This window comes from Trematomus bernacchii, unplaced genomic scaffold (assembly GCF_902827165.1).
Source record: "Trematomus bernacchii unplaced genomic scaffold, fTreBer1.1, whole genome shotgun sequence".
NCBI classification, from domain to species: domain Eukaryota; kingdom Metazoa; phylum Chordata; class Actinopteri; order Perciformes; family Nototheniidae; genus Trematomus; species Trematomus bernacchii.
In genome coordinates this window covers 3,396,475-3,409,749 of record NW_022987611.1, presented here as the reverse complement: position 1 = coordinate 3,409,749, position 13,275 = coordinate 3,396,475, and the positions used below count along the sequence as shown (strand labels likewise).

At 39.2% G+C, this 13,275-nt stretch overlaps 1 non-coding gene across 1 annotated transcript; it reads right to left on the bottom strand.

The window, feature by feature from the left end:
• Positions 1–794: 794 nt before the first annotated feature.
• On the bottom strand, positions 795–911 carry LOC117483662. Its single transcript, XR_004556000.1, has one exon. It is a non-coding gene; the product is annotated as a U5 spliceosomal RNA (small nuclear RNA).
• Positions 912–13,275: the final 12,364 nt, after the last annotated feature.

The window sequence follows — 13,275 nt, the reverse complement described above, 5'->3', positions numbered from 1 at the left end:
CAAAACGCTTTTTGGAGCATTGATCTCTAGAGGGTATACTCGTTCCGTTCTAAGAACATGTTTTAGAACATTTCAACAGACGAAACCCGTTTTGGTCTCCTCCAAATTGCCTTTTATCACTACATATTCCCAGTCAGCTGTTAAACTAGTCAGAGTCATCAAATCCAACTTTCAAAACATTATAGGAAAAACTGACATTTTACAAGACCACAGTATAATTGCAGCGTTTAGGAAAAACAGAAACCTGCAGTCTTACTTGGTCAAAGCAAAGATACAACCCATGTTGACCCCAAAATCCAGGGGTCACGGGGATTTTTTTCAGCAACAAATCTGGTTGTGCAGGAAATTACAACAACAATGTTTATAAAACACAGGATCTGGGCAGCCTACAATCTAAAAACTGTGTATACCTTATTACATGTAAACGTTGTGGACTACAGTATGTGGGTGAAACTGGTAACACAATTTCTATACGATTCACTCAACATAGATATAACATTTTGAGAAGAAAAAACACACTTACTCCATTAGTTACTCACTTCCTGCTCCATGGATGGCAATCCGTTCAAGCAGCGGTCCTGGAGTCCAACTCCAGATGGTCTGTGGCCCAGAGACGTAGATGTGAGAGGCTATGGATAGCCAGATTGGACACAGTGTATCCCAGGGGCCTGAATGAGAGATGACCATGCCTTGATGTGTGACAACGAGTGCATTCGATCCTGCCGCCGCTTCACGGTGACAGGATTCCAAATCTCTAACGCCTAACCCTTTTCTTGTCTTTCACAAACTCAGAATGCTCAGCCAAACGGCCAAGCCTACCAAAAATAGATTGAAGTCGTAGGTGTTCCTCTCCACGGAAGTCTTTAGTAAAAGGCGAAAGACTTATACACTTTGAAGAGAAACCAGAGTAATCGTGGAGGCCGTCCTCGAGAACAGACAGCACCGGTTCTAAGGGGTTATTCAGTTAAACCCGATGAGATGGGATACAGCTGTGCACGTGTCATCATTAACAGACGTCGTTTAAGAATGACGTTTGAGTGAACGAGGACGTCCCAATTAATACCTGAGGTATTACCTCAGTCCTCGCGTCTCCTCCTTGTGTCTCTCGCTCGCATCTTACGGAGGCGGATCTAAGAATCAAGGAAGGGACGCGAGTGAGGGAAAAAAGGAGGTGAAATATTCAATTGAGATGAACCTCCTCTGTTAACTGAGCAATGGAGCCAGGCTTCCAGCACTGTGCCAGGAATATTTGAATGTCTGGTAAACACTGTCCTCTAGTGCTCACACTCTTACACACACAAACACACACACATGGCCCATGATGAGGCCCCCTTGATGTCAATTCCAGAACTTATATTTCACATCATATTGTTAGGTTATCCTTTAAAAAGATCCCTACATTATTTCTATGAAGTGTCACTTGTTGAGCTGAAGGATTTCTTAATAATAAAACTCTTCCGCTGCATTGACCATTTGAATAAAATGTACTAATAGCTTCAATTGGACAAAAATGTGTGCAGCCATGGTTTTATTATCAGTTACACTCGCATGGCTTTTAACAGGGGATGGTATAGTCTGCCTAATGAGGCCAGTCACAATCACCGAGAGCATTAAGAGGAGGGGTTGGCCTGCCCTTCCTCCCCATATTATCTGATCAATCATTTACTAATGCTTTCCACCAGCTGATTTCACCTGTCAACACAAGGTCAGGGAGTCCTGATCTGCTATACGACAGGAGGTGAATCTTGGCATTGGCTCGTCAGATTTGCAATCAGGCTGTCAAGCGGCACTTGAAAGCCCGGAGTATATTAGAGATGTAAATGGAACATAATGGTGCCATTATAATTGTGTTCATCCTGCTCAGCCTTTTGATGGAAATGTATTTTCTCTGATATTTAACACCATCTGGCTAAATCAGTGTAGGCAGGAGGAGCTGAGCCAGAACTAGTTAGGACAACCATTCTCTGTTTAGGATGCAATCATTATCTTTGGCTAGTGACACATCCAGTTTGTTACCACTCAAAGTTGAGGTTTGGGCCGACGCCAGTACAGGAGCATCAATGATGATACAAAGTAATACCTCTCCTTTTCAGATCTCTAAATGTAAGAAAATGAAGTTTAACTGTTCAATACATGTGACATGTTTAACCAAAGAGCACAAAGGCAGTGAACTTTAAGGGCATGCTGGTGACATTGTGTGCTGATATCTGCAAACAGTCCTGTTGGGAGAGTTGATCAAACAAACAGAGCAGGTCATACAGACCTTGTCAACATCTGTCTCTTTCAATAGAAACACTCCAAAAAGGGCATTTATAATTTAGTTTGCTGAATCCAACTTTTAGTATTGTGACATTCAAATAGGGTTAGGGGTAATATATTATGAGTATAACGACCTTAACAAAGACTATTTGTTTGTCAAATTGGCTGGTAGAAAAGACAAAGCTGCCAATTGGATTGTGTTTTGTTTCCACTCCATATCTTGTTTATTGGAAGAAACGTTTTGCCAAATATGTTGTGCAAATTGCATTTTTATTTTATTTTAGCAAACACAGAGTGCTTCTAGTTAGTATCAGACAAAGTTGACATCCTTTCAGCAATCCTGAATTGCTAAGGATTTCATCAGTACTGCTGATCATTGTTTTTTCAATTTTTCTTAATGAGCTCCAAATGACCTCATATAATGCTATACCATATATCAAAGATTTGCTTCTTGATGATATAATGCGAAGATGTCTATGTATCTACAATGCAGTTGCTTTATGGTCTCTCTTGGTGCATTCACAAACAGGAACTAAACGTGATGGACACTTAATAATGTTGTTATGGCTGCTCTGCATTCTAATCACAGATTGAACAGAACATTTGATTGATCAAAGGATCAAACAGAATCAGAGCGAAAAAAAACAAACAGATTTTGGTAAGTCCAGTACTGTGAGGGTATAATATTTCCGTATAAAATCATGAATTTGCACAATATTTCATCAAATGAGGGTGTGAATTCATATTAACCGGCTTTCAAATGAATTAATCAGGACCTTTACAGGTTATTTCCAACGGGTGACATCTGACAGATTACTGATGCATCTTTTATGATCTTCACTTTCATCAGGGTGGTGAGATTTTGGTCGCAGCGTTATCTCTGTGAAAGAGACATCAGACTGAGCGTTGTTGTCTTTCTGCAGCTCTAAGCATATTTAAAAAAGCAAGCAAAAATGGCACAGCTCTTTTGCTTGTTTTTGCACATCTGCTTTGCAAAGAAATCTGTCAACACATCCACCGCTGCACACAAAACTACACCGTGTTCAAAGAAATGCATTTTTTTTCTTTTTCTGCCTTTATTAAACATTGTAGAGAATAATTTGGACATGTGTTGTACCCACTCTGTTACAAAAGTGTTTCACAACACAGAACAATTTGACGAAGATCCAATTAAAGGTGGGGTAGGTAAGTTTGAGAAACCGGCTCGAGATACACTTTTTGTTATATTCCATGGAATGCTCTTAACATCCCGATAGCAATGAATATCTTAAGTGCTTTGACAAAAAATCCATAAAAAAATGTCATCTGTGGAAGCCGTAGTACTGTAAAAAGCACGACCAATCATTTTAGCCGGCCCGGCTAAAATAACTGGATGGCCTACCTGCCTGTCAGCCTTCCATCTGTGCACAAACTTATCTCGTGCCCTCATTGGTCATGTGCAGGTTTGTGTGTGTTGGAGGAGGGGCTCTCTAAGGAAGTGGCAGATTTCTTCCGGCTGTGTATTTTCAAATTCTAGCGATCTTGAGCTGGTTTCTCCAAAATTACCTACCCCACCTTTAAGTCTAATCAGAGTGATTTTATGTCGCCCACTTGTTTTATGCCCATCCAAAGCTGTTTATTGTTGTGTTGCTGTTGTCCTGTTCAACCTCCTGAAAACTGGCAGGTGGCAGAGGAAATGGAATAGCATGGCAGAAGACTGTATACTAATGAAAACACAGAAAAAAAGACACAACCATGTAAATACAGCAGCCAATACAAGTTTTGCATATATATATATATATATAGGTTGTGAAAGTCTCCTTAAATACCTCTGGGAATTTAATATTCACATCAACGCTGTCTGCTGAGGTGGAAACAACTGATGCAGACACCTCCTGCTTGGTATTTCTCTCAAGTTGCTGGTTGAAACCGAGAAGCAGAGCCATGCCGGGGACGTAGCTTTCCATTCTGGGAGGGATACAAATTAAGTTAAAGGGGACCTATCATGCAAAATGCACTTTTGTACGTCTTTTATACATGAATATGTGTCCCCGGTGTTCCAGGGAACTCACCAAGTGTCAGAAAACACAACCCTCTCTATTTTCCTCCATACCCAAATCTCTAAAAAAGGGGCTGCAACGGATCTGATAAAAACTGATCCAGATTTGAACACTGTCCTGACGTCAGGACAGTGGGGCTACGGCTATTGGGCCAACTCCACCAATCAGGAGGAGACAGCCACGGCCATTGCCGTTCGAAAGCGCTGGAGACGCTGTAGTACATATGCCAGGCCTGTAGGTGGTGCTGTTCTCACAGAATCAGCCCTTGCAAAAACAGAGCTAAAAAATTTCAAATTGAGCAAAATGAGGCATGGCTAAAATACATGATCTGTTTGGTATTTTGAAAAAAAAAAAGTATAAATATGCCTTATATAGGTATGGTCCTATACTATATTATTCAAATATAGCATGATAGGTCCACTTTAAAGAAAGTATTTTAACAACAATTGCCAGTATGTGTCATAATTGTAAAACACAGAACATGTTCCCATTGTGCTCTGTAAAGAAAAGTAAGTTAACCAAGTTCATTTATCCTCCTTCTTCAGCTCAATCTCCTTGTCACCCTCACATTTAAATCTTCCTTGTACAAACGTTCCCTTTATTCCACTAAGGCTCAGGATCTAGGACCACAGCAAAAGGCACAGCCACGACTCAGGATCCAGGGCTCGCGATCCAGGACTCGGGACCACAGCAACAGGATTAGCCACGACTCAGGATCCCGGCATAGATAGACACCAACAAGAAATTTGGAGGAAGCTGGGCTATTCGGAACATGAGAGTACATAGGTACAGACAGAGAGAAGGAAGAAGTAAGGTGTCCCCCGACAGGCTAAGCCAACGCAGCAAAACTAGGGGCTGAATCTAATCAGCCCTAACTATATAAGCTTTATCAAAAAGGAAGGTCTTAAGCGCACTCTTAAAAACGGATAGGGTGTCTGCCGCCCGAACACAAACTGGAAGCTGATTCCACAAATGTGGAGTTTGATAAGAAAAGGCTCTGGCTCCCATTGTACTTTTAGAGACTCTAGGAACAACCAACAGCCCTGCATTCTTGGAACGCAATGCCCTAGTAGGACAGTAGGGTATAATGAGTTCTTTAAGGTAAAATGGCACCTGCCCATTAAGGGCTTTGTAGGCGAGAAGAATAATTTTAAATTCTATCCTGTGCTCTATAGGGAGCCAGTGTAAGGCAGCCAGAAAAGTAGTAATGTGGTCCCTTTTCCAAACTCTGGTTAGTACACGTGCTGCAGCATTTTGAATCAGCTGAAGCGACTTAACTGACTTCTTGGTACACCCTGATAATAAAGAGTTACAATAATCCAGCCTTGAAGTAACAAATGCATGGACTAGTTTTTCTGCATCGTTTTGAGGCAAGATATGCCTGATTTTTGCAATGTTACGTAGATAAAAGAAGGCGGTCCTTGAGATTAATTTTATGTGGGCGTTAAAGGATAAATCCTGATCTAATATAACACCAAGATTCCTTACAGTCTCACCGGAGGCCAAATGAATTCCATTCATAGTTAATATATCTTTAGATAGTTTGTTTCATAGATTCTTTGGGCCGAGTACAATAACTTCAGTTTTGGCCGTGTTTAACATAAAAAATGTAAGGTCATCCACGTTTTTAAGTCCTTGAGGCAGTCTTGAATTTTATTTAGATGATTGGTTTCATCAGGCTTGATTGATAAATATAGTTGAGTATCCTCCGCATAACAATGAAAATATACAGAATGATTCCTTATAATATTGCCTAACGGAAGCATATATAATGTGAACAAAATAGGTCCAAGCACTGAGCCCTGTGGCACTCCATGGCTAACTTTGGTTTGCATGGAAGATTCATCGTTGACACACACAAACTGAGAGCGTTCAGATAGATAGGACCTAAAACAGCCTAAAGCAGTTCCCTTTATGCCAACTAAGTGCTCAAGTCTTTGCAATAGGATATCATGGTCGATAATATCAAATGCAGCACTGAGATCGATCAAGACAAGAATAGAGACAAGTCTGAGGCTATGAGAAGGTCATTTGTGACTTTAACCAGAGCTGTCTCTGTGCTATGATGTGTTCTAAAGCCAGACTGAAAATCTTCAAATAAATCATTGTTTTTTAAGTAATCACACAACTGTTTTGCGACTGCTTTCTCAATAATTTTTGAGAGGAACGGAAGATTAGAAATAGGTCTGTAGTTGGCTAAAACCTCTGGATCGAGTTTGTGCTTTTTAAGAAGCGGTTTTATCACTGCTACTTTAAATGATTGTGATTGTGTGCCTGATAATAAAGACATATTCATAATGTTTAATAAAGAAGTGTTCATTTTAACAGCTTAGTTGGAATCGGGTCACGTTGATGGTTTAGAAGAAATAATCATTGAATTGAATTGTTCAAGGTTTATGGGTGAAAAGCATTCTAATTTACTATCTAGTGCAGGGCTTCTCAAACTCCGGACCAATGTCCGGATCCGGACCAAACTGCAAATCAATCCGGACCGAACCCTGTGTCCATTATAAAAAATAAAAAAATAAAAACGTTCTGATTCTGATGTAAATTAATGTATATTTTGTTGTGTCTGACGCATTATGAGAATGAACGTGCATATATATTTACTTGTGTGCACGAGCGTGACAGGCATTGCAGACCGCAAGTTAACCGCAAGTTTACCTTGATTTTCTAATGCTTCTAATGCCTTTTTTGCCGAGGTTCAAGGCATTGGCTACAGACAAACAGTGCCATTTCTCCCACTAGTTCAAGCCACCATACTGTATGTATGTATTGAATGTGTTAACAGGGGCGCCGTTTGCCGACAGGCAAGGCAGGCACGTGCTTGGACCAGAAGGGGGCCCCCAAAGAAGGTCGATTAAGAAGGTCCACCCACAGCAACGACAACATGAAACACCCTTTAACCTGTTAAGCCCTGAGCCTGTTTTTCAGGTCTCAGGCTCGAAAATGACATTCCCAGAACAAATGACCATATCTTCCCTTCTAAAAGGGTTAAATTAATAATCTTTTTTCTCAAACCTGTGAGTTGGATGTAGAAAAGTCAGAATCAATATAGATGTTTTTTATTTTAAAGAAAATTCAGATTGAACATAGTAAAAAACTGTAAATTATAGTGTCCGTCCAAAAATTATTTTTTACTTATAGTGAAAACTACCCTTGGAGGTAGACTAAAAGCTTTAGGAATCCAAAGTACAACATATTTATTTCACCTTTCTTTATTGATTTTCACTTATATCAAAACAGAACAGGGCACATAAAAATGCAGGTGTGTAATCATACAATTGAATTACATTTGTACCACAAATAAAAATGTTATTGCAGTACATATACTGTGTAAGCACATACACATTATATATATATATATATATATATATATATATATATATACACACATACACATATTCATACACACCCACAGATGCACTTAAAGAAATAAAATAAATAATACAATCCAATAAAATAAACAGTAAATTAAAAGGGAAGGGGGGGGGCTTCATGCAGTCAGATTGGCACAGGGGAGTTTGTTAAAATAGTCAAGGAAAGGCTGCCAGAGCTTGTAGTATTTGTTAACACATCCCTGGCTACGATACCTCAGCTCCTCCAGCTGCAAATGTGCCATCACATCCCTCACCCAGTGGGCATGAGATGGTGGAGTCCGGTCTTTCCATTTGAGGAGGATTAGACGGCGGGCAAGAAGGGTTGCAAACGCAAGTGAGTGTGACTGGCAATTAGAGAGGGAGACCCCCTCAGGGGCTACTCCAAACACAGCTATTATGGGATTTGGTTGTATGTTCTGGCCATACATCAATGAAAAAGTTTCAAATATAGAAGACCAAAATGGGGCAATGGACTGACAGGAGAAAAACATGTGCAATAGGGTAGCCGTGGCACAAGGACACCTCTGGCATGTGGGATCAACATCAGGGTACAGCCTGGCAAGCCTGCTCCTGCACAGATGTAATTGATGGAACACTTTAAATTGAAGTACTCCATGCCTCACACAGACGGAGGATTTATGTATGTTCTCAGTCGCAGACCGCCAGGTCTCAGTGGTTAGTTCTATGCCCATTTCTTCTTCCCAGGCACCCTTAAGGTGGTTAATGGAAGGGCTAGAGATTTCTTGAATAATATTATATAGCTTTGAGATATAGCCTCCCTGACAAGGTTTAAGGCCCAGGCAGTCTTCCATCCATCCGCCAGGTGGGGCGGTCGGGAAGGAGGGAAATAGTTTTCTTGTAAAATCGCGAATTTGTAAATATCTAAAATAATGATTCCTTGGGATGTCATATTCTTTAACTAAATGTTCAAAGGATGTGAATACCTGGTTCCTTCCGGGACCACAGGTGGAAAGCGGAGTCTATCAGGGCTGGTTTGAAAGCCGGATTGCGAACTATGGGGATGAAGGAGATAGTTTGTCTATATCCAAAATGCCTCCTGAACTGTGACCATATCCTAAGAGAGCTATTGACCACAGGGTTGTTCGAGTGATATTTTCTACTAAGTGGTAAAGGAGCACACATCAGGGAGGCAGGGGCCAGTGGTTCACACGAGTGTTGTTCCATGCTAGACCAAATAGGACCGCCCCCTTCCCGGAAATGACTCATCTAAAATGCCATTTTATGGATATTGGCAGCCCAGTAGTAGTGTAAAAAATTAGGTAGTGCAAGACCCCCCTCTGACTTTCTTTTCTCAAGAAATGCCTTATGCAGACGGGGAATTTTCTTATTCCAGATAAAAGTGGAAATATATTTGTCCAGGTCTTTAAAAAACGTTTTAGGGAGAAAAACAGGAATTGACTGAAAATAATACAGCATACGTGGCATAATAACCATTTTAATGGTGTTCACCCTGCCCGCCAACGAAATAGGGAGCGACACCCAGCGCTTTAGGTCCTCATTAACCTTGTCCAGAGCTGGTTGCAGGTTCTTTTTAAATATGGAGCTAATTTCCTGCCATAACTCCACAAACAAACTAAACAGGTTTTACAAATGCCTCATGATTCACTAACAAACACAATGTGGTTTGCAAATACAAAACACCATCTACAAACTAATGCATTTAGTTTTGCAAAGAAAAAACGTGTCTATCAAATAAACACATACCATTTTTCTAATAAATCATGTTTCAGAGACAAATTCAGCATAGGTTTTACAAGTACACACATTTTTTTTACAACTACAACACTTCTTTTTACAAGTACAAATCTTGTTTTTACAACTACAACACTTTTTTTTACAGGTACAAAACTTTTTCTTCTCACGGCGGAATATTACTGCCAAAAGTCACGTGAGTGAGTCACGTGACTTTTGGCAGTAATATTCCGCCGTGACTGACTCATACACAGTCACACATGCTCACTCACACATGCTCCACGGCAGCAGGGGGCACTACTGAGTCCATTGGGAAGGCGGGAGGTTGAGCAGAGAATGGAACAGCCCTTGCCAGCCTGATGACAGCGGTGTTTCTCGTGATCCAGCGATCTGAATTTAGCGATCACAACGAAAACAGCCAAGACACATATTGAGCCCAGAAAATGAATGTTCTTAGGGCTGTAAATATAATAAGCCTTTGTCTAAAATGGACAACATTGTAACTAAGGAGATTTAAACTATACAGCGATTCTGCACTCGGTCAATCAGCTGCTCTTCATTTTCTTTCCTGCTATATTCAATGAGTGATACAAATATTTTTTACCATACGTTCTGAATAAAACTGATACTGTTGGACTCGGTACTAGTTGACTGCTACCAGAAATAAAAGGAAGTACTTTTACTGTGTACTTTGTGAGTAATCCTCTGTCAGAGTCCCCTCCATAGTACATAATGCATGTTTTTTGCTATCTTTGATGAATGATACAAATAAAATGTTACCATTAGTTCTTAATGAAATTGATACGGTTTGACTTTGTATTAGTAAGCCTACTACTAACAATACATTGAAGTACTTTAACTGTGTATTTTTTGAGAAATACTCAGTCAAAGTCACCTGCTGAGAACAAAATCAAGCCACTTCTGCTAAGTTTGATGAGGGAATTCTTTTTTGTTGCCATTAGTTCTTCGTGAGATTGATCCTGTTGGACTCAGTACTACTGAAACTACCCCCACAAGTACTATGAAGTACTTATTGTGTACTTTTCCAGTAATCCTCTGTCAATGTCCCCTCCTGAGTACAATAATGCATGTTTTTCTTTTGATAAGCGTTAAAAAAACATTTCTTCCTGAGACTGATATTGTTGGACAGAGTATTTTAAGAGGATGGTAGACATGATATCAGTGATACTTCCAGTCAGTACTCCGGCAGCAGCATTTTCACACCTTGGAAAGTCTTTAGAGTCTGGCCTGGAAGGGATAGCTGGTCACAAATATCCTTCAGCAAAGTGACACACTCTGTCACTCTGGTTGCCCTCTTATGATGCTGCTGTCTTTTAATATATAATTATTCCTCAGCCGCTAGTTCGTTCCTCGCAGATTCTTCAGTCTCATCAGCCTCATCCTTCCATCAGTCCCAGTTAACGCCTCCAGCACACTTCCAGTATCTGACTCCATATGATATTGTCCTGATGCTGTAAGGGTGATGCCCCATGATCACAAAATGACCCCTCTAAAGTCTGAGTGCCAAGGACCTCATATTATGTCTGTCATTAATGTTACATCACCCATTCTAACAATTTTCTTTCCTTTTTTCTCTTCTCTTAACTGAATAGTCCTGTCTTTAAGTATAACCAAATGTAAAGTCCTTTTCCTGCACCATTTTAAGGCTTCATAACAGGCATGTTTACTGTATGTGTTTGGAGAAATAACACAATCAATGGCCCAGAATTGTACTTCATAAACTATGAATCTTGTGGTGCTTGAAGAAATACAGACGGGTTAAGCCGGCCAGGTTATATATATATATATATGTATATATATATATATATATATATATATATATATATATATATATATATATGCCTTTTTTGGAGCCATTTTTTTCAATATTTATTAAAATGTCACTAGTTATTTAAACAAACCACTATCTGAGGATAATACAAGCAACCATAAAACACCCTTTATCTAGAGAGCCATTGAAGCCCATGAAGAATTTATCCTTCCACAAATCTTTTCAACTGCTGTATTAATAAAGTTGCCATGTGTTTTCAAATTCAAGTTAAGGAACTATCTGTGTAAAACATTACAAATATTCTTCATTTGCAGTATTTAAAAAATGTTCAGAAAGACTGCATCAATTATATGCTATATATATTATATATAAATATATATATATAATATCAATATTGTTATTAACTTAACAAAAATGGGATAATTGCCATGGATGTGGTGTTTGATATAGTTTACGTTCAATTTGAACTATTTTAGGCAGAAAAACGTATATTGACGAAACCTTTTTTAATAATTTATTATAATTTAGAAAGGTTTTTGTGAGAAATCATTTCAAAAGTAAACTTATTTTTCATTTTATATTTCAATTTGAAATGTTTGCACACAACATTATTAATTTATACATTTTTATAAACATTTTAAATTATGAATCCATTAATTTTATTGTATTTCCTTGAGGCTGGGGAAGATATCCAGCATGTGGTTCAACATGTAATACAAGTAAGTATATGTACAACATGGAAAAGTAAATAAAATAAGTTTAATAGGAGGATGTGGATTTATTTTCTCTCACCTTGTAATTACACAATCAAACAATCTATAATTTAGCTCTGACCTTCACAAAAACATTTTGTTGAATTGGACACATTTTTCCAAGCTCTATTGACAGACATGCAATGACTGGGACTGATGGAAGAATCTGAGAGGAATGAACTAGGAGCAGAGAAATAATCATATTTAAAAGACAGCAGCCCCATAAGAGGCCAACAAGAGTCACAAGGGTTTGTCACTTTGCTGAAGGATATTTGTGACCAGCTATCCAGGCCAGACTCTAAAGACTTTCCAAGGTGTGAAAATGCTGCTGCTGGAGTACTGACTGGAAGTATTGCTGATATCATGTCAACCATCCTCTTAAAGTACTCTGTCCAACAATATCAGTCTCATAAGAAAGGTGTTTTAACGCTTATTCAAAATAGCAGAGAAACATGCATTATTGTACTCAGGAGGGGACATTGACTGAGGATTACTCAAAAAGTACACAGTAAAAATACTTCATAGTACTTGTGGTACTAGTACTGAGTCCAACAGTGTCAATCTCACGAAGAACTAATGGCAAAACATATTTTTTTCCCTCATCAAACTTAGCAGAAATGGCTTGATTTTGTTCTCAGGAGGGGACTTTGACAGAGTATTTCTCAAAAAATACACAGTAAAAGTACTTCAATGTATTGTTAGTAGTAGGCTTACTAATACAAAGTCAAACCGTATCAATTTCATTAAGAACTAATGGTAACATTTTATTTTTATCATTCATCAAAGATAGCAAAAAACATGCATTATGTACTATGGAGGGGACTCTGACAGAGGATTACTCACAAAGTACACAGTAAAGTACTTCCTTTTATTTCTGGTAGCAGTCAACTAGTACCGAGTCCAACAGTATCAGTTTTATTCAGAACGTATGGTAAAAAATATTTGTATCACTCATTGAATATAGCAGGAAAGAAAATGAAGAGCAGCTGATTGACCGAGTGCAGAATCGCTGTATAGTTTAAATCTCCTTAGTTACAATGTTGTCCATTTTAGACAAAGGCTTATTATATTTACAGCCCTAAGAACATTCATTTTCTGGGCTCAATATGTGTCTTGGCTGTTTTCGTTGTGATCGCTAAATTCAGATCGCTGGATCGCTAGAAACACCTGCCATCAGACTGGCAAGGGCTGTTCCATGCTCTGCTCAACCTCCTGCCTTCCCAATGGACTCAGTAGTGCCCCCTGCTGCCGTGGAGCATGTGTGAGTGAGCATGTGTGACTGTGTATGAGTCAGTCACGGCGGAATATTACTGCCAAAAGTCACGTGAGTGAGTCACGTG